The following is a 22,481-nucleotide window of genomic DNA, read 5'->3' as shown; positions in this document are numbered from 1 at the left end:
TGGCAGCAAGTCTTCAAGCCAGCTGGCTCACAGAACAAACATTGATCAAGCACCTTGACTACTACAGGCCTAGCGTTCTGCTAGGCACCATGGGAGATGTGAAGTTGTCTCACACAGGATGTCCAATTCAACTTTTTTAAGAGCAGCATGTCCTTCCTCTGTTAAGATCCGAGAGGAAGTTGGGTGTGAGTTACCTTTCAAGATATCAAACAAAGGTTTTAATTCTCCAGTAGTAATATTTAAAGATGGTTTTAGCCAATTAATATCTCCTAAAAGTTTTTGAAAATTATTTAAGGTTTTTCAATTATATTTATGTAATTGAATTTTTTATGGCTTAATAGTCTTGAGATAAAGAATATTTCCCAAGTAAGTATATGGTGGTGCTCTTTGTACTTTTTCTGGAGCTATAATCAAACCATTATTTTGTAATGCAATTTGTAAGCTAGCATAAGCTGACAACAAAATTCTTTTGTCTGTATATGCTAATAAAATATCATCCATATAATGTATCATATATACAGATTTATAGGATCTTCTGACAGGAGCTATAGCCTTTGCAACAAATTTTTGACACAGAGTTGGACCATTGGCCATTCCCTAAGGTAGCACTTTCCACTGATACCTTTGCACAGGACCTCTATAATTTGTAGATGGAACACTAAAGGCAAATCTCTTACAATCTTGTTGTGCTAAAGGTATCGTATAAAAGCAGTCTTTTAAATCTAAAATTATTTTATAAGTGTCTTTGGGGATAGCTGATGGATTGGGTAGTCTGGGCTGTAAAGGTCCCATTAATTCCATAGTTTTATTAACTTGCCTTAAATACTGTAACAGTCTCCACTTACCAGATTTTTTCTTAATGACAAATATGGGTGAATTTCAAGGGGAGTTAGAATTTTCTATATGGCCGTAGTCAAGCTGTTCCTGTACTAACTGCTCTGCGGCTTTTATTTTTTCTAGGGTTAGGGGCCATTGATCAATCCAAACTGGTTCCTCCTTTTTTCCAAGTAATAGTACTGGCATGGAGTACAGGCTGATCAACAGCCCCTTCTAAAAATACCCTAGACCTGCTCGAGGGCGTTGTAAATGAAGCTTTAATGGCTCTATAACACCCTGATTATTTATCCCTAGACCTTCTTCCGGTAAAAGTCCTTGATCTAGCGTTTGCTGCATCACTATAGGACTGGGGCTATAAAGATATACCCCCATGTTCTGCATAACATCTCGGCCCCATAAGTTGACAGGAAGTCCTGGAACAATATAAGGCTGAAAAACTCAAGTATGGCCTTCCTCATCTTTCCAAGTAAGCCAATCACTGCTTTGTTCAGGGTTTTGCGTCTGTCCTATGCCTTTAAGGTGAGTGAGGGAAGAATGCTTAGGCCATTTGTTAGGCCATAGATCAGGTGTTATGACAGAAACATCTGCCCCTGTGTCTGATAACCCTGAAAATTCTTTCCCATTAATAAACAATTTCAATTCTGGTCTTTGAGTTCCAATTGCTTGGACCCAAAAGCATCTGATGAACCAAATCCATTTTTACCCCGTTTAGGTCTCTGAGCACTATTATTCGTTTGCACCTGAGGTAGCAATACTAATTGTGCCAGTCGTTGGCCTGCATTAATAACAGCTATCCCTTGAGGAGAATGTGTCATAATTTTTATTTCTACTTCATAGACAGAATCAACTGTGCCAAGGGCTAATATAATTCCCTTCATGGTGACACTACACTGTCCTAACAATCCTACTGTCCCTTTAGGTAACGGACCATAAACGCCAGTAGGAAGGGCTTGCATTCCCATTTCAGGAGTTAATACTGTATAGGTGGAGGCACAGAGGTCCAATCCTGTGCTGCCTGGGGTTGCTCTGAATAAGTCCTAAATGGTTTGTTTAGTTGAGAGTTGTTCTGTTGTGGTACAGCTGTCTGAAGTGCCCCATAACATTGTTGCTGCGGGGCCTGAGGCGGGCTCCTCTTTCCGTTCCCCGACAGAAACTGAGTCCCTTGCTCATCAGTCCTTGATTTACATTCCTTAGCCCAATGCTTCCCTCTTTTACATCGAGGGCATAAGCCTGGCTCTCGTCTATTACTAGCATTCTGCCTCTGAGGACAGTTAACTAAATGACCATTTTGTCTATAACCATAGTTTTTAACCATATTATTCTTAGGTCCCAATTTATGTTGTTGGAAAAGGATTTCTTGTACAGTTTTCCCTTGTAATGCTGTAGCCTTAGCTAGTCCCTGTGTACATGCAGGTCCTATATCGGAACATAGTCGAATATAATCAGACAGGTCTCCTTTTTTACTAAAAGGGCGTCAGGCAGCTTCACAACCAGTATTAGCATTCTCAAAGGCTAATTGCTTTATGAGCAACAGCCCTGCTTCACTGTCACCTATCAATCAACTAGCAGTTTGTAATAACCGGGCTACAAACTCCTGATATGGCTCACCTGGTCCTTGTCTTATTTTTGAAAGATCTTCTGTTTGTTTTCCTGAAGAAGGCAACTTGTTCCATGCTCGACGCCCAGCAGCATTGGTCTGAGCATAAGAAGCTAGACTAAATTTTAATCGCTGAGCAGTCTCCCTAAACTGTCCTTCTCCTGCTAGCATATCAAAATTTATGGGTATTCCCTGAGCTATGTTTAAATCTGCTGTGGATTGGCATTGTTCTACAAATTCAGACTTCCACAATAAAAAAGCACCCCCTGATAAACAAGCTCGGGCTATCTGTTTCCAATCAGAAGGACACGAAGCCTCCATGGAGAGAGATTCTAACATGCCTTGAGTAAAAGGTGCTGTTGGTCCATATTGAGCACAAGCCGTTTTTAATTCTTTTGATTGTTTGAAAGGAAAAGGCCTATGTCCTCTAATAACACCTCCTTGACCGTCAGGATTTTCAGTAACTGGATTGTTTGAAAAGAAAGGGTCTGTGTCCTATAATAACACCTCCTTAACCCAGTTTTGTTGGCATCTAAGAAATCTAATAACACTTTCTTAACCATCAGGGTCTTCAGTATCCAGGAAAACTCTAAATCCCCTAGTATCTTCTTTGTTTTTTGCAGCCTGATTTATCGCCGCTTGAAGCAGTGAAATTAAAGAAAACAACTCATCTCTATAGTACTGAGCAGCAGGTTCTACCTTAGGAAGCTTAACACAAAGCATATCTTCTAACATATATGCAAAAAACAAAAAACTTATTTTTTGACCCATTGTATATTTTTTAACCCAGTGGATTTTTACAACTCTTACGTTAGGAACTAATCTTTTGACCTATCCTCTATTACTGTTTACACATTAGGCGCCTTCATTTTCTATCTTAGTTTTTTTCTTCATTTGCCGGCTTAGTTTCTTTTGTGCAAAGCTTTACTTTAGTGACCGATTATATATTATAAAATTCCCACGTTTCACCGCTACCAAAAATCTTATGAGTGCATTCCCTTTTTATTCAGCGGTGTCCTTCACGGGATCCTCAGTTTCAGAATCTGTCCCCGTACGGGCCACCACCTGCCGGAGCCAGCTGATAAGAGTATGGGTTCTGAAGTGAGGTGTGAGGATGAAGAGTTTTTAACCGTAATGTGGGGGAGCCGCCAGACTACTATCTCTACTGGTCGACCTCTGTCCGTGGGTCAATATTTCCTACGGGTCAATGACTAAGCTTGGGTCAGTATTCTCTATTGTGCGGACACTCCTGGCCACCAGAGCTTCTGGGTCAATCTTGTCTTTATTGTGCCGATGCCGACACAGGGTTTGTTTTTCCAGAGGTATTTATACACAGCTACAGGTCAATCAACATTCTCATGCTACCACCACCAGAATACAATAAAGACCAATAAAAAACACATCATTACAGATAGGCCTAGCAGTACTGTCGTGTCATCACCACCTGATTCTCTCTCAGACCTCTTTGAACTTTCCATAACCCCAAACCTTGTTGACTCTGGGCAAAAGACAATCAGCTGAGTCAGAGACACCAATCTAGGGGAAGGCCTTAATGTCTCCCAACATACTTGTAAGAACAAGGAGCTTCTTTCAAGGCCTCATCATAATAAAGAAGGGAGCAGTGGCACAAGGTGTATCTAGAGGAAAACCCACAAGATTCAGGTAATGACTGAAAACTCAGATGTGTTCTGCATGCTAGCTGCACAGGATTATTTGATAAATAATTTCTATTAAATGTTGGAAGACTATGGACTATATTTTAAAAGTTATATTTTACCAAAAAGCCCATAAATTATGGAAATGCAGATAATATGGTTTGGCTGTTTCCTAACACAACATGATCTCTCTGCACCACAAAAATGTGGTGTATATTTCCCTCACATGATATGTCAGTAGCCCCTATTATTTGACCCAGTGTAAAATATGTATACTCATTTTTAACAAGTTTATTAATTAATATGAGTAAGATACCATCAGAAGTTCCATACATACTTAGAAGGCCATTTAAATGATCAACAAAAAATTCTGGTCATTTATGTTTTCTTGTAAATCCATTACCACTGATGGACCAGCAAAATAGAAGCATGAGGTGCATTGAATAAAATGAAATAATAGATCTTAAAGTATTGAAAACATAATAGAAAATAATGGGAAAATACTGAAAATGAACCACTTTATACATTTTAAATTACTTTATATAATTTAAAACCATGGCCCAGATAACCTCATGAAGGTTTTTCAAATTTATGTTATTATTTGAAAAGAATTAGCATACACACATAAAAATTATAAATAGCTTAAAAAGCAAAGGTGCCATAATTTTAAACCTGTTAACAGAAGCAAACATATGGTTACTGAGATGCATAGAAACAGGCAATGCCATTTTTAAATGTAAAGGAAGAGATTATTTCTAATCTTTTCCCAACAGACAAGTCTAGATTTATGAGGATTGAGAAAAATAGTGTGTGTTTTCACATTTATTTTGTTCAATTTTAAATCTATGCACCAAATGGGGAAATATAAAGATTCAGACACTCATAATTATTAAAATTTTATTCATAGCATTCTAGAATCGCAAATTCAATGAAAAATCCAGTTGAGAAAGTTGTAAGGAAAGATTACTTTTCTCTGAAGTTCCAGTTAACTGTTAGCTATAGAGAAAATTGCTTTCATTTATTCCTAATAAGTAGTTGACTCTTTATGTATGTTACTCTATATTCATACCTCAGAAGCACAAAGTAATGACAAATCTTCTAAGAAGAGCTTTTTAAAGGTTGCATTTTACCTGTGGATTTAAGCTACAGTAGTTTCCTAAGAACTTCACAAACCTATTTCCATATTCTGTAAGGTGTGTCATCTACCTAATACTTGAATGAAGTAAAAAAAAAGATATGAAAAAGACAAGAAATGAAGAAATGAGAGAAAAGCTTTTTGAAATAGAACAGTTTTTCTTTCCCATGGGTAGTATTACCTGAAATGGTCTTTTCCACAAGAAATAGCAAAATGCAGTCACCAAAATGTAGACACATGAATGTGACATTTGTCTTGCCAATTGGTGAACCATTAGGCAACTTTTTTCTACTGTCTGGGACTACTGTGCACCCTTCCATTTCACTCCCTTATAGAGCCATGTTATCCTCTTCAAAAACACTTGTCACAGTGGTCAAAACAAAGCTATTTAATATATGATCACTTGATGGTGTCCTTTCTTCTTGCAATCTTTAACTTCAGAAACAAAGACATGTATATATATATCCTTCATATTTAATCTGAATCTCTTAGTAAAAATAGTGGAATAGTGGAATAAATTAAAACAATGAATGACTTTATACATGTGTACATGTTAAGATTACACATTCAGTACTAACAAAATAGAAATCAAGCTATGTATAATAGCTTGCATCCATATTATACACACACACACACACACACACACACACACACACACACATACTCCACAGGTATCAATTCACATGCAGAGATAGCCTGATCATGCTTTCAATTGTTTGTCCGTACTAAGCCTACGATCTTTGTCTAGTACATGATCTCTTTGCATTTAAAAATAAATATAAGTAGAGTTTATGCTTATGGAAGATAGTCTTCACATAGCATTTCATCATAAGCCTGATCAATATCTTGGCTTCTCTAGATAGAAGAAAAGAGCAGCACAGTTTTGCTTTTAACACCATGACTTTAGTGTAGAGTTCATTGAAACCCCATTAAAACGATGTGTCTTTAGAATAAATTAGAGAGTTGCTCAGCTCTATCCTTGATGTGATTAAGCCACAAGTCTCCTACTGATCCTGTTTTCTTGTGGATGTGCCAGGTTCATTTGCACACATGCTATTTGGGCAGATTACTATTAATGAAGGCTCACTAAGGGGAACTGTCCAACCCTAAATTACTGCAAACTTATGATTTTGCTGCTACATTGCAATAACACACAGAAGCTTGTCTGCTGGGGAGGACAAAATGGTAACCATAAATGAGAACTTTGTGCATATTTCACCCCTGAAAAAAAGATACAGACCTTCATGTGTAGGTAATTTAAAAAATGTTTTAATATATAGGTTGAAATAAAACATATTTAGACATGCTTTAATATTCCTACAAATTCTGTTAAGGTGGATAAAAAATGTTAATATCACAAAACTACCCGCCACCAAAATTGGCATTAAAGTCTATGACAATATACTATTATTTACAAAGTTCAAAGTTCACTAATATTGAAATTTGGGGTTAAGACTGGGAGTTCTCTAAATTTGAAGTTGATGCATTGTCTCTTTTACTTGTGTCCAGAAGTAAAACAAAATGATTATAGGTAAGAGACAAGTGATATTCTACCTGCTTTTGTTTTTTAAAGAAACATTTTGACAGCCTACTTCCTACAGTAACTTCACATTTTATTGTCACTGAATTGTGAAGAACGCAGTATCAGCAAACAATCATGAAAGGATTCATTTACTGCACATTTGCTCTATGCCAGGCATTTTTGTACAATAACTTTATTTTCTCAGAATAATCTCATTCTAAAGTTGAAAAGATTTGAATTTAGAGATGTTAATTTATATATACAATGTTATATCAAATGCAGATCTGGCTTATTCAAAGTCTGTGTATTTTACATATTAAGTATTATGATAAAAATATTTCTTATTAGCCAGGCATGGTGGCTCACGCTTGTAATTCCAGCACTTGGGAGGCTGAGACAGGAGGATCGCACAGGTTCGAAGCCAGCCTCAGCTACTTAGTGAGGCTCTCAGCAACTTAGAGAGACCCTGTTTCCAAATAAAATATAAAGAATAGTTCTGGGAGTGTAGCTCAGAGGTAGAAAACCTCTGGGTTCCACCCTCAGTACTACACACAAAAAAAGTTTATTATTATGCAAAAAATAACTTAAAAACCTGGATTTTTAAGTGTGGAATTCTATCTATAATATATGATGTCGCCCCTGTCATTCTTAAATGTTACCAAAATCAATTCTACATTTAATTTACTTTATGGCTTATGAATGGAAGGGTCTCCATTGCATCTTACAAAATGGTGATGTACTGATGGTTACTCAGGGCTGTAGAAATGTTTGCTCAAATGATTTTCAGGTCTGATATCTGTTTTGCTAACTGTTTCTTTTTTATTCCTTTAGGTAAGGCTCCCAGTTGATAGTTCTGGCTCTTTTCTGTGTGTCTAACTCTAGGGTCCATTCTCTGGACACAGTATACCAAGAGCTATTCTAATTCACATGTAGTAATTAATTTCTGAATGGAGTTCTGTCAGGATTTATCTTCCTAAAAGATGACTGTACTAACATAAATTTCATAGTGTGCATATGTGTGTGTGAGTGTGTGTGTGTGTGTGTGTGTGTTTGTGTATTAGATAGGTCTTTACTGAGTAGGCTCACTTTCTGAGCTATGGTCTCAATAATAAACTTTTCCATACCAGTGATCAACAGATAAAAGAGATATCATCTAAATGAAAGAGTCTAATAGAGTGAAATTTGAGCTTCTAACATTAGCATATTGTTTAAATAAATTATGAAACAAACATATGCTGGAATATTATGCAGCAATAAAAATAATTTTACCATGTATGGGAAAAATTTAAAACATATTACATTAAAACCCTGATACATAATTACATGAAATCAACCATGTATATAAAAAATGGGAACATGATAAAATAGAATAATACGGCATAAAAAATCACAAGCTATTATTGGTTAGCAAGATTGAGTCAGAAGTCAATACTAATCCAAAATGAATAAACCAGTAAGTAGGTATAAAACTCTTACAATAAATGCAAAGGCAAACACCATAGCAAACAAATCAAAGAATTAAAAATGGCTGTCCCTGAGAAAAATAAGTGAGGAGCAGAAAAAGGAAAGCTTTCTGTTATTTTTATTGTCATAATTCCTATGTTACTCAATTTTAAAACAGTGTGGATTTATAGTATTATAGTGATGACACTAAACCAAATAAGCGGGAATAAAATGAACTTCATTTGAAAAGATAGTCTTACATTTCAGTTTTATCAAAGGCATCAAACACTAACACATGTATTCTTGATTAGAGGACTGGAAAACTGTGGCATCAAAATGAAAATATGCATTTCACAAAACTATAAGGACAAAGCTTTTTTTGAGGCTGTGTTATAAAATCATACAGTTTCACAGTTAACTAAATGACATATATCTATCCTATTGTAAATGAGTCAATAATTGCTAATAACACTAAGTGATATGTGGAAACAGGGCTTTTTTCTAAAAATGAGTATAACAGTGTCTCGAGAATTTGTGAACTATTTTTTTCGGTCAATAGTCTTTCAAAGATTTCATTAGGGTGGAATTCATATTTTGGATTATCAGCATTTTCAGAGTTTGTTATTTTGGGAGATGTTCTAGTTCCAGGATATTCTGAGTTCATTTTATTACGGGATCACTTTGCTGATGTTTTGTGAAAACAAGTGAAAACTCATAAGTCTATAGTTCAAGAATATGAATGGATTAGGATGAGGAAAGACTAGGAATATATATTTAAATGTTTAATCTATGAAGAACAATAGTAATCTGTTGTCTCGGTGTTTGGTCTACTCTAATAAGTAATATAGGCCAGGTGGCTTGTACACAACAGAAACTTAATTTTCTTGCCTGGTGGATGAAAGTCTGAGCTTAGTGTGCCAGTGTGTTTGTTTGGGTGAACGGCCTCTTCCAAATTGCAGGTGCTGTCAATGAGGGAAACTCTGCCACTAAAGTTATATGCATCTGTGAAATTTTTAATGCCAATCTCAAAGCCACATATAAGGAAGGGGAGAGAGTTGAGAAAGATGAGGGTGGGGAAAGGAAGTTCAACACATACTGTGTGCATACTTGTCCCTATTGCTATGAACTACATAATAATGTGAGATGCCAATGTACCAATAAAAATGTTAAAAATACCTGATTTTTTTTTTTTTTTTGGTAGTACTGAGGTTTCTGGAAGCTCATCTACCTCCGGGCTACACTCCCAAACCTATTTTTTTATATATATTTTTATTTGGAGGCAGGGTCTCTTAAGCCAGCGAGGCTGGCTTTGAACCTGTGCGATCCTCCTGATTTTATATGAAACAAATTAATAACTAGTACAAAAGAACCTACAATTTTATGAAGACCTAAAGAAATGGAAGATGTTTCTCCCAAAATATAAATTGACAAAACTGATCCATAAATATAAAATAGCAAGGCAGGTACCATAAAATGGAATTGAAAGGTAAGTACTAAGTAAAGAGTGAATAAATCTGTAATCTCTTTAAGTGAGTCATGGCCAAAACTGTAGCTGGCAAGTAACTCAATTGTTAATTAATTATTTTAGCAAATGTTCATCAAATGTTTCTTAGTAAAAGTCACAAAGATGACAGTATTTTCAAGGACCTAGTCTTTATAAAACCAACACTTCACATTATACTAGGATGGCGGAAAGTCAGCAGCCATTTTGAGAAATTCACATTTAATTTATCAAATCCCAGAATAACTTTAATACCAAAAAAAAATTATGGAGCTCAGCAAGAAAGCAAAAGAAAAATATATAGTTATAAAAGTATTCTACAAGTAAAATACTACAATAAAAATGGTTAAATTTCAAAAATATTATAATTTATTCAACCAGTAAACCAAAGAACAATCTATCTGAAAATTCTGCTCCACTTTTAAAGTAAACTATGCAAAGAAGCAATAGAAGAAAACAATTTAAGTATGGGGTATTATTTTGAAATTAATATTTGGAAGCAACAAAGAAGAAATGCTAAAAAAATAAAACTTGAAATGTGATTATATACTTGAAAAATAATGCTAATAGTAAAACTATTAGAATTTCTTTTTTTTTTTTTTTTTTTTTTTTTTTTTTTTTTGTTCTGTACTGGGAATGGAGCCAGGGGCATTGTACCTCCAAGCTACACACCAGCCCTATTCTGGGGTTTCACTGAGTTGGGAAGGGCCTCCCTAAGTAGCTAAGTAGCTGAAGCTGTCCATGAACCAAGATCCTTTGGTCTCTGCCTCCCAAAAGCTGGGATTACAAGTGTGTGTTACCATGCCTAGCTAGAATTTCTTAAAGATAAAAAATAACACAGTTTTCTCTCCCCACACACCATCAGTGAACACCAAGAGATAAAAATAGAGTATTCTATTCAAAAAGGGACTCTCAATATGTTCCACTTATAAAAAATAAAAATTAAATTAAAAAAACATAAAGGGACAAATACATACTATACCCTGGATCCATTCAAATTTATTCACAAGTTCTAAATGCCAGTAAACCTCTCTACTTTAGCAACTTATTTTATCTCCATTTTAAACATGAAGTATGTTTTATTTTGACCTTTTTTCCAAATTGTGAAAAATAAGTATCAGAGATGTCAAATATATGCCCAAGGCCAGATGGCAAATTAATTATAGAAATAAGTTTCAAGCCCTCTTCAGTCATAATTACTAGTTTTATAACATTCTGGTTTACCTTTGGGCCAAAATTCAACAATAAATACATAAAGTATTTGCAATTCCTGTTTGATTTTTGTTGAAATTTTCACAATCCTAAAATATCATGAGTTTCATTGAAAATATTATCACAAACTTCCCGTTAAAATAAACAAACATAATAAATACAGATAAATTTTATAGACATATTAGAGTTTATGATAGAGTAGTATAATCACATAAATAGTGTTTAAAAAACTTACACACGAATTTGTAAGACCTATTATCAAGTTTATCAGTGAAGTAGGAGTAAAAAGACATCGTGATTCCAGTCTCAATGTGATGTGTTCCTTATTTTTCCCTAGTATTATTCATACTCTTAGACTGGAAGGCTGCATTGATTGGCAAAGAACCAATTGCCAAGGAAACACTTCAACAATTTGGCCTGATCTGCTTAAATAGGAATCTTTATATTATTTCTGTGGTAGGACTGGAGCCTAGTTGAGGGAGTAAGTTCTTGTGGGATTACGCTTGACATCTATATTTTGTTCCTCTCCCCCTTTCTTCTAGGCCACCATAAAATGAGAAGCTTTGTTCTACTATATCACAGGTTCTTTTAGAAACAATGGTGTTGCTGTGCTGCCTATGGCTCTAAAATTGTGAACCAAAATATATCTTTTCTCCTTTAAGTTATTTTTCTCCAAAACAAAAGACAACAAATTCAACCATAATAATAAAGTGATTACCTCTTTTGTATAGCATTAGATACTTATTTCTGATAATAATATAAACTGTTGCAGCTACTTCAAAAGGTACTTCGGCAGTGTCTTACAAAGCTAAGCATATTTTTACTGTATAATACAGCCAAATATGTTTCTATAAAAATCTACAAACAAAAATTTGTGGCAGTGTTTTGCATAAACAATATAAACTGGAAACAAGGTATCTCCGATATGTAAATGGTTCAATAAAACATGGTGCATGACACATTGGTGCAATAAATACTAATCAATGATATACAGTTTTGAGCTATCAAATCATATTAATGCATGGATTAATTTTGAATGTACATTACTAAGTAAAATATATCAGTTTGAAAAACCTCCATACTATATGACTTAAACTGCATTACTTTCTGCAAAAAGGAATACTATGGAGATAAAGTTCTGTGGGTCAAGAAGTTCAGGAGGAAGAGGAAGAATAAATTATTGGAGCCTTAGGTGAATGATGCTATAATGACACATGGAATTATACATTTACCAAAACCATATAATTCTAAAAATGAAATGGAATGTAATATATGGACTACAACTAAAGACAATGTATTGTTTTTGCTCCATAGATTATAACAAGTACACAAAATTATTTCAAGTAATTAATAATTTGTAAAAGCTTCATGAGAAGTTTTCTGGGGAAAAGAAAGTATAGGGGAACTTCCTGCATTTTCCACTTTTTTTTTTTAATCTGAGAACCTACCAATGCTTTAAAGCAAAAGTCTAACATTTTTGTAAACTTTTGCATAACATATGAAGTAGCTTAGGAAAAAAGTCTATGTTAGCATTATTTTTTAATATTTGGGTAAAAAGCAAACATGGACTCTAAATATAAACAAACATATGGTATTGATTTAAGAATTAAAGAGTGATGTTACTATTAATATATAGAAAAATCTATACTTGAAGAAATTTCATTGACCAGCATTTCTTTGACAAGTTTTAGTTTTGATTATTTTTATTAATCAACTGATGCAAAACACATTTTCTCTTTCTGTTTTATAAGATATAAAAGTTGGAACTTTTGGTATAAGATTTTACTAAAGAATGAAATATACCACTCCATTCCCCCAAAATTCTTTGTTTAATTTGACCTTGCATAGTGCCTGGTTTCTCCACTCAAATTAAAATTGTAATGCTTTGTTAAATCCTTCTTTTCCAATCTTGAAAAATTTTACTTCCAATTAACTACTATTACAGGTTTCTTTCTAAAGAGTAAAGTTTGAAGAGGTTAGCTAACAAGAAAGCTTTGGTCTATTAACTGCTCATGTTGAAATACATTTTATTAATTGTCTGAAATTTTTTAGCAGTTAGAAAGAGAGTATACTTATAATATATTTTGAAATTTTCTTGGAATATAAGTACATGTATTTTTTTATGTGTGTGCATGTGTGTGGTGCTGGGAATAGAACCCAGTTGCATCCTAACTCTGAGGTATACTTCCATATGTGTTTTTTTAAAAATATTTGCCAAAGTGGTTGTACTAATTTGCAATTAACAATAGAATTTCAAATTATTGCAATCACTTTGGAAAACAGTATGGAAGATCCTCAGAAGAATAGGAATGAAGCCCTGCGTGGTGGTGCACACTTGTAATCCCAGCATTTGGGAGGTTGAGACTGGAGGATCGTGTTCGTGGACAGCCTCAGCTACTTAGTGAGGCCCTCTGCAACTTAGTGAGACCCTGATTCAAAATAAATAATATAAAAAATAGGGCAGGGTGTGTAGCTTGGAGTTCGAATGCCCCTGGGTTCTATCCCCACACTCACATACACACACAAATATATATATATATATATATATATATATATATATATATATGGGAATGAATTTACCATATGATTTAGCAATATCACTTCTGGGTATGTACCCAAAAGAATAGAAACCAAATTACCAAACTAATACATGTGTATCTATGTTCATAACTACACAATTTACAATTGCCAAACTATGAAACCTGCCAAGATGTCCATCAACAGTTGAATGGATTGCAAAACTATGGGATATGTACACAATGGAATTTTAATCAACTATAAAGAGAAACACATTTACATGATTTACAGGGAAATGGATGAAACTGGACAATATTATGTTAAGTGAGATTAGTCAGTCACAAAAATTAAGAAATTAGATGCTCTCCCTAATATGCAGAAGCTAGGTAGAAAATGGGTCATAGGAGAAACTCTAAACAAAGGAGATACTACAGATGTGCAAATAAGGCGACCTAAATGAGAGGATGAGAAGAAAGAAGAGAGAGATTCTCTAATGCACATGATGTACATTAGCAAATATATCAATCGCTAAGCCAAGCATGAGAAAGAAGAAAGAGGTAGGAATTGGGGTGGAAATTGGGTAAGGGCTAGTTGGGTGATGTGTGCATGTATGTCTCCACCAGCTTATACCCCATTAAGATGTATGACTACATTGCACCAATAAAAAATTTAAAAAGAAATCTAGAGTTCTATAAAAATGGACCAAACACTGAAAAAAAATGTTTGATTTTGCAGTCCTTGAGCCTGCAATCCTCCTGTATAAGCCTTCGAAGAATTGGGATTACAGGCATGCACTACCACACTGACTTCTAACTATGATTATTATGACCTTAAAAGATATATTTAGAATGCCTATTTTCCAATCCTACTACCATCATGTGTATATGATGCTAACTTAGTGCATTATTTGAATCCCCTGCCGGGAGTGGTGGTACACACTTGTAATCCACGGACTTGGGAGGCGAAGACAGGAGGATCTCGCTGGTTTGGAGCCAGCCTAACTGGCTTAAGAGACCCTGTTTCCAAAGAAAAAAATATATAAACTAGGTCTGGGAGTGTAGCCCGGAGGTAGAAGGGCTTCCAGGAACCCCAGTGCCACCAAAAATAATAAATAAATAAGTAAATAAATAGATAAATAAATAAATCCCCTGGCCCTCAGTTTATCTGTAAATATTTCATAAAATCAGCTTGTGCAGAAATATCAATATGTTTAAAATATTCACCAGGAGTTCTATATTTAATAAACAATAAAATCTTCAACAATTATTATGCTACCGGTACTTGTCTTTTTGTTTTGGAAATCATGCCATCATTTCTTCAAGCATTTTCCCACAAATATTCACCATTAGCTGGTAAACTACTTACTATTTGCTTTTTAAAACAACAAAGGGGGGGGCATGGGACTCAGAATTAATGGAAAGTAAGGCTCTGATATCCATTGGCTGATGTTTGGCACTTGATAATTTTTTTTTATCTTTTAAGTGAATGGATGAGGGATGAATTAATCACGTCAGCTCAGTAAGTATTATGCATCTGCTTTTTATTCATGCCAGACACAAAAGTAAAGATCATGAACCAGAATAGAATTAGTCCAGCTAGCCAGGGCCCCCCTGGAAAGCCCCAGTTTGAGATTGCTGGCAAGAATATGCAACTGACTTAAATCTTATTAGCAGTCCAACCTTTCTTTTGCACATAAATAACCTCAGAGGATTTTCCTCTGTAAGAACTTTTAATTTGAGAATCTAAAAACACTTTTCTCCTATACTACTCATCCAAGATAGAATAAATAAAGGTCCAGAGACCTTACGTACTAACCTGGAGCTACTTGGTGAGTCAGTGCCTCTGCCAGAATGTAAAACTCTGTGTGTTCTAAATCCAAGTGGCTTTGTGAGGATGCTCTTGAATAAATTCAACTCTATCCAGATATAGGAAACCTTCAGGGTAAACAGTCAAAAATTAAAAATAAAAAAGAGCTACTGATGCAGTTCAGAGGTAAAAATAAGCCCATGTTTAATCCCTAGTAACTAACACACACACACACACACACACACACACACAGAGACATGCATGCATGCACACATTTCCTATATATGCTGCCTAATTATATTCTTAGCAGTATCCTCTGAAGCTTATTCCAATGGGTCTCACACAGATGGCTATGTGCTATGTAAGTTATAGTTTTACTTTTTTTTTTTTTTTTGGTGGTACTGGGGTTCCTGGAAACCGTTCTACCTCTGGGCTACACTCCCAGACCTATTTTTATATTTTTATTTGGAAACAGGGTCTCTTAAGCCAGCACAGCTGGCTTTGAAACTGCGCGATCCTCCTGTCTCTGCCTCCCAAGCGCGGGGATTACAAGCGTGCGCCACCACGCCTGGCAAGTTACAGTTTCAAGTGAAGTTTTATTTTGGCTTCTAAATCGATGACCTTAGAAATAAAATATATAGATATACACCTTGAATAATCTTATTAACTTGGGGAAAGTATCAGGCCTGGTATCAGGGTGCTTATTAGGCAGCACAAGAATATGATATATAGAAGAAATCCCTAGCAAGGAATACTAACTTGGATTTGCTGCCTGTGTCACCTGAAACCAGAGTCAATGAGAAGCATCAGCCAGAGAAACAACCTTGTGTGACTTGTCTGTATGGGGCTTAACACCCTTTCTAGGTCACAGCATGAACTGTCTGACCTCAAATCTGGGATTGGAGAGCTCTCTTGACTACTGTGTGTTCACTTAGTCAGTATATATGCACCAGATAATGAAGGTGTGTCAAGAAGTGTGATCTGTGCTGGGAATAAAAAGTTTCTCAGAATTAGACCTTCTCTTCAAGAAATGTAAAGTTTTATGGGGAGGCAAATACTTAAGGGAAAAAATTATAATGCCTTTTAAAATGTGTTATAATGAAGGTTAAGTATAAGTATTTATAGATGTTAGGTAACTGAAGCACTTAATTCCAGGGAAGCAAAGCACATAAAAACTAATATAAAGGCTGATATTGAAATGGGCCTTGAAGAAGCAACTTACCTAGGAGAGAATACCAGGCCAGAGCTTAGTGAAAGAGCACTAAGGCAGGAGGATGGGCAGTAAACCTGATGGAGTACGTAGTGTGTATCGTGATCACTGGCATTTACGATGAACTACGTATTTGATGAATACATGTTTAATGTTGATATTTGATGTCACTAACTTTACATTTTTAAAAGGGTACAATCTGGCTTTGTGTGATCATGTACACTTGTAATCCCAGTACTTTGGAGGCTGAAAAGGGAGGTTTACGACCAGCCTCAGCAACTTAGTGAGGCCCTTCGAAACTTCATGAGATCTTCTTTCAAAATAAAAATACAAAAAAGAACTGGAGGTATAGCTAAGAAGTAGAATGCCTTTAGGTTTAATTTCCAGCACTATAAATGAATGAATTAATTGATGAAGAAATATCAATATGCTGTATGGGGAATGAGAGAAGAACAAGCTGGAAGAAAGTCCTCCACGTGCTGTGTCCATGTAAATCACTATCACTGAACTACATTATATTGCGAGATAATAATATACCAATAATAGTAAAAAATAAATAACTAATGAAAATAAAAATGGTATAATCTGAATATAATGTAGTCTTTTTATTGGTTTAATCTAATTATTTCACAAATATGAGCAGTCTGATTTTATTTTATGATCTAGGCTTTAAATTGCATCTGTTCTATTTTATTATTTTTTAATTTATTTGTGGTATTGGGGATTGAACCCATGGGCATTGTACCTCTGAGTTACACCCCAACCCAACTTTTTATTTTTTTTTTATTTTGAAACAGGGTCTTACTAAGGTCTCACTAAGTTTCCAACAGCTTCACTAAGTAGCTGAGGATGGCCGAGAACCTGCAATCCTCCTGTCTCAGCCTCCCAAGTACTGAGATTACAAGCATGTGTCACCAAGCCCAGCTAAATCACATCTTTTAGTGTGGAAAGTAAATAGAAAATGTGTGCATCCACACTAAAACAAACACAAATATTTTTAGGATTGCTCAAAAGCTATCACATTATTATAATAATAATTATTAGTCATTTTCAATAAAAATGATTGCTTCAAGGAATACTATGATTTTGTACTATATGTAGCAGAATAGCATTTTTACTCTGAGGTATTATATAGTTTTAATTCAACATTCATCAAGCCACTCTATAAATTTGACTTTAAAAATTTGCACAAATGTATTTCTTTGGCTATTAGTCTATTAAAGCTAATTAGAAAATGATAAATAACACCAATTTACTCAGTAATAAATGATACATTTTGGCCAATAGAAACCACATTAAGGCTTCAAATATGATGCAACTCTAGACAAATCTTTTATTTCCTTTTTAGAAAAGAATAAGCCAGGTTTTAATTTGTGTAACAGAATTAATTTAAAGATCTTTTATTTCACCAGGCATGGTGGCACACGCTTGTAATCGCCGTGCTTGGGAGGCAGAGACAGGATCGCACAGGTTCAAAGCCAGTCTCGCTGGCTTAAGAGACCCTGTATCCAAATAAAAATATAAAAATAGGTCTGGGAGTGTAGCCTGGAGGTAGAAGGGTTTCCAGTACCCCCCCCCACACACATATCTTTTATTTGAGGAAGAAAGAATAAAGACTTCTTTATTTATTAAAATTATTTATGGGCATAAAGCTTTAAGCCTGCACAGACATGTGATAATTAATAATATTTTTTTGTCTTTTAAATTATATTAGTTTAAGTATTTCTTTGGATTTTTACCTATCTGGTCTATTATTTTAATAATAAGATTTGGTTAAAGATACATAGAACACATAAACAAAACTGTAGATATACATATATTTTGTGTATGAGGAACACATGGGATTAAAACAAGGACATTGTACCTTTGAGCTACACCCCCCAGCCCTTTATATTTTTATTTTGAAATAGGTTCTTGCTAGGTTAATGAGAGTCTCGCTGTTTGCTGAGGCTGTCCTCAAATACGTAATTTTCTTGGCTCACCCTCCCAAGTATTGGGAATATAAGTGGGCACCACCATGCCAAGCTACATATCTTTAAAGCATAATAAATTTTAAGGTGAAACATTTCATTTAGGAGAGGAAATGGCATCAACAACGAAATGCAATTCAAGGCTACATTAAATTCTTTACATTCTTGACAATATTCTTTTTTTTTAAAAAAAAACACACCTTTTATATACATTGCATTTGCTACATAACAGGACCAGTTTCCTAAATTAAGTAGTTCTCATCATGTTTAAGAGTGATTAACTTGAACATTTTTACCTATATTTCTTTGATAATCAAAATCATGAGTTTCAAAACTATCATCATAAGTCAACATTTATGAAGTATCTATTAAATTGTTAATGCATTTATTCTACCTTTCATATCCTTAGTGAACTTAACTTTATGTTGAATCATGACTTTCTTTTACTACCATTTTTGTTTTAATTGAACTTCAGCCTTATTTTATAAACCCTCTGAGCCAACACCATATAAAATAGGAACTTACTGAAATATTTATACTGAAAACAATACCCAAAGAAAATTAAAGAGTAAAATGTAGCAATTTTAAAGATGTCAAGACAGTGACCAATTATTATGCTCAAAACTTTGACCTAGATGGTCTATTTTCTTCATTAAACCTGCAAGCTCTCTTATGTTCTGTTTTACTATGAAATTTACAGTTTATGTGAATTTTAAACTACACAGATGGTTTATTGTTATAGAATTACTATTAATAAATGATGTGTTACACCTACACGAAAATTCAAAATATAAGAAGTACATCTTTTCTATATGATTCTTACCAACTACAATTTTCAAATATGTGGATTATATATGATAATTTGCACCATAATGTGAAATGTGAACATGAATTAGAAAAAAAATTACTTCTGGAAAACCTTATTGGGCATGTTTGAAGTTTGCCACATGATGTTTTGAGACACGCACACGTGCTTAAATGACTATTCTAGTGAAGCAAATTAACATATCTATCACCTCATATAGTTACATTTCTGACAAGAGCAGCGAAAATCTCCTTGTTTAACAAAATCCCAAATGTAATATAATTTTATTATATTTCTTATGTTGTACAGTAGATCTCTAGACTGGCACATCTAAGTGAAATTATACGTGTTTTGAGAAAACATTATAAACAACAGATTTTGTTTTTTTGGTACTGCACTTTAAAAGAGAAATATGAAAAAGAACGCATTATATTTAAAGGTGAAGAAATAATAAATAAATCATACACAAAAGTTAAAAATGAACTCTGGTGAATATATAGCAAAGAGAGTACTTATTTGAGCAGAAATAATAAAAGAAAGAAACAGAAAACCACTGCTGTGTAAGTGCTGCAAGACACATTGTAGGGAGTTTGGAACAAAGGCAACCTTCCCTGGTGCTCTGGGACTTAGCTTTTCCAGTTTGTTTTTCTGTTTACCAAATTCTTCTAAAATACCTTTTCTGCATTTTCTATACGCAAAACTCTATTTAAAGTAGTCATTTGGCTCAATTTTATCTAGGATAGTTAATCAGAAAGTCCCTGGATACTCCTCATTTCTTTTCCTATTATTGCCCTCCTCTCTTGTTTGAAGCTGTATTTTGTCAGGTAAATGAGATTGCGCCTTACTGGGAACAATAACTTCTTGTTTTATAGGATCACAAACTTAAAATGTGATTGTATATATTGTAAGTGGAATATTACAGCCTTAAATCCTCTCTGTAACTCATTAGAAAATAACATTTACATAAAAAGGTCACATGTATTATGTGTGTATGCAAAATACATAAATACATAAAATATCAAATATATATAAAATGAGAACAATATCCATAAATATGATAAAACAACATTCACTAGTATTTACAACATCTTTCTCACTCCCACAGTATGTACTCATCTATTTATTTATTTTTTAGTAAGAAGATACAACTAACTCAGCACCCAGCAGTGTTCTAACAATCACTGAATACCCACCAAATACCATGACTTCCTTCTGACATGTTTAAAAATGGAGATAGTGTTGATTTGCTATTGGCAGGCTACTCCAGAAATATAATGATTGCAATATGATTTCTGTCTATAACCCTTCTCTCCTGTTCACTGCTGTGGTACTTTATCTTTTCAATAGCTTTTTTTTTTTTTTTTTTTTTTGCCTTGCAACTAGCATAGAAGAATGTTTTCCCCTGTGTTCTTACTCTTTTTTGAACAATACATCTACAGCTTCTGTGATTGAGGGAGAGTTCACAGCCATTGACCTTTCAGCTTTCTAAACTTTAAAAGACATGCAAACTAATAGAAACCATGGAGAGACAGGACAGGAATAAATAGATTTCAAAATTTAGTTTCTGAATGTTCAGAAGAGGTATTTTAAGAGATTGTACTGCCACTTTATATGATCATGCATATATATTTTTATATAGGGCTAGTAAAACATTAATTTTTATGTATGTTTATTAAATTATTTTTTATTTTTAGTAGAAAATTGTATTTTATTGAAAGAGATTTGGATCCAGATTTGATGGTGCATGCTTGTAATTCCAGTAATTGGGAGTCATAGGCAGAAGAATTCTGTGGGTTTGGAGCTAGCCTCAGATACTCAGTGAGGCCCTCTCCAACTTCATGAGACCCTGTTTCAAAATAAAGATAAAAATGGGGCTGGGGATCTAGCTAGGAAGCAAAAGGCCCCTGAGTTCAATCCCTAGTACCAAGAAAGAAAGAAAGAAAGAAAGAAAGAATGAAAGAAAGAAAGAAAGAAAGAAAGAAGAAGTTCTAGTCTGAAAATCAATTGAACCAGTAATAATTAACATAGAGTAAAATAAAAAGAGATATGAAATAAGAGTTGGAAATTTTCTGCATTATGAAGCAAAATGCAGCCTACCAGTGATAAAGATTGTCTCAAAAATTCTAATAGGTGATAAGCATGATTCTTATGTAGTTCACTGCTACCAGGATAAAAAGTGGGTGAGGGGAAGTTTGAGACCAGATATTAAGCTTCTTTTTTTTTTCTTTCTTTCTTTCTCTCTCTTTCTTTCTATCTTTCACCTTTCTTTCACCCTTCTTTCCTTTTACTTTCCTCTCCATTCTCTCTCTCTCTCTCTCTCTCTCTCTCTCTCTCTCTCTCTCTCTCTCTCTCTCTCTCTCTCTTTCTCTCTCTCTCCCCCCCTAAGAAATTTGTTTCACTTAATTTTCACCATCAGGAATAGCTCACTATCCCAAGATAAAAAAATATTTAAAAGTTTTAAGTGTTGTACATGGAGCTATATATACCAAAGAAGGGCTTTAACATTATAACAATAACCAGGTGAGAAAAATTAAAGTTAATTTTTTTAATAAAAAAATGAGAATGAACATTACAATGAAACAGTGGGCTCTTATTGACTGTATTACTTTAGATCTTGATTTAATATTATATGTCAATTTAAATATGCCAATTAACTTTTTCAATGACATACTTCCCTCTTATATATGGTGAGAAAAAAAATACTAGAAACATGATTTGTGATATAGATTAATTATAAGACAAATACACCAAAGAAAATATGTAGCCATAGAAATTCTCCTTTTAAACTCTAAACTGCTAAAGTAACTAGATTAATACAATTTGTGCCAGGTATCATTGTCTTGGTTCATGTGTATACTACATTTATATTTATGTAAATTTATGTGTTTGAGGCTTTTTGAAACTATAACCCCTGCTCCTAATGAAAGAATATCTGGGTTATTTATGTCTCAAAAGTTTTAACCATTTACTACTTGAAAAATTTCCCAATATAGAATTTTTCTTTTTACCAATAATGCATCTCAATAAAAGAAAATTTGAATAATACTTTAACCATGCATATTTTTATTTTTTTTATTTATTTATTTATTTATTTTTTTGGTGGTACTGGGGTTCCTGGAAGCCCTTCTTCCTCCGGGCTACACTCCCAGACCTATTTTATATTTTTGAAACAGGGTCTCTTACGCCAGAGCGCGACTGGCTTCGAACCTGCGCGATCCTCCTGTCTCCGCCTCCCAAGCGCGGGGATTACAAGCGTGCGCCACCACGCCCG

The sequence above is a fragment of the Muscardinus avellanarius genome (assembly GCF_963383645.1).
Source record: "Muscardinus avellanarius genome assembly, chromosome: 11".
In the NCBI taxonomy this organism is placed as follows: domain Eukaryota; kingdom Metazoa; phylum Chordata; class Mammalia; order Rodentia; family Gliridae; genus Muscardinus; species Muscardinus avellanarius.
This window is presented reverse-complemented; position numbering follows the sequence as displayed.